The sequence below is a fragment of the Bufo bufo genome, chromosome 8 (assembly GCF_905171765.1).
Source record: "Bufo bufo chromosome 8, aBufBuf1.1, whole genome shotgun sequence".
NCBI lineage: Eukaryota > Metazoa > Chordata > Amphibia > Anura > Bufonidae > Bufo > Bufo bufo.
The window spans coordinates 107,432,783-107,433,524 of record NC_053396.1 but is presented as its reverse complement, the minus strand read 5'-3'; the positions used below and the strand labels follow the sequence as shown (position 1 = coordinate 107,433,524).

Genomic DNA, 742 nt, shown 5'->3' with positions numbered 1-742 from the left:
ATTAACAGTTTGGTGTTCTTCCAAAAACTATCCTCATCCTTCTTGAAAAGAGACATACCTACAAAATAAGAAAAAGGCAGACACATTAATACAGGAAATTTAATTCTGTTGTGCTAAACTAGTCTATGAAGCTAATCTTCATTCACCAATTTAAAAGACATTTTTATTTACTATCCTTTTGCCTTTGCCTCTATTGTGACAATTATTGTACAATTGGACCAAGAAAAAAAAAAATAACTCAACTTACTCAAATTCTCCACTGGTTCCAAACCGTATTTTATTTGCTACAGCAAGCTGGATGAAGTCTGAACCTGCAGAAATAAGAAACAGCAATAACTTACCATTTTATACTATTTCCACTGTAGTTCAGACACATAATAGAAGTAACTTACTCAAATCTTCCATAACGAGGAATCTTATTCATGAAACAGGATTGCAAGACAACTTGGTAAATTCAAACGTGATGCCTTCCAGCTCCGTAACATTAAAATCTTCTTTAACAGAACTTTTCAACAAACATCCACAACACAACGAGAAGATCGACCTGCAGAAAGTAACCAAAGAAGAACCATGTATTAGCACCTTTTAGTAACAATAAAGAATAAACTGTTAAATAACTTGGTTAGTACAACAATTTAAAACCATGCAACAAAGGTTAGTATAAACTCAAAACTGCAAGCCAAACTAAGGGCCAAAACGAGGCCCGAACTGAAGGCCGAACACAAGGCAGAACTGAGGGCCA

At 34.8% G+C, this 742-nt stretch overlaps 1 long non-coding RNA gene across 1 annotated transcript; it reads right to left on the bottom strand.

Annotated features, from left to right (window-relative positions):
* Window positions 1-427, bottom strand: LOC120978231. The gene is made up of 3 exons (XR_005774038.1): window positions 393-427; window positions 248-311; window positions 1-58 (listed from the first exon to the last, which is right to left on the bottom strand). It is a non-coding gene; the product is annotated as an uncharacterized LOC120978231 (long non-coding RNA).
* Window positions 428-742: the final 315 nt, after the last annotated feature.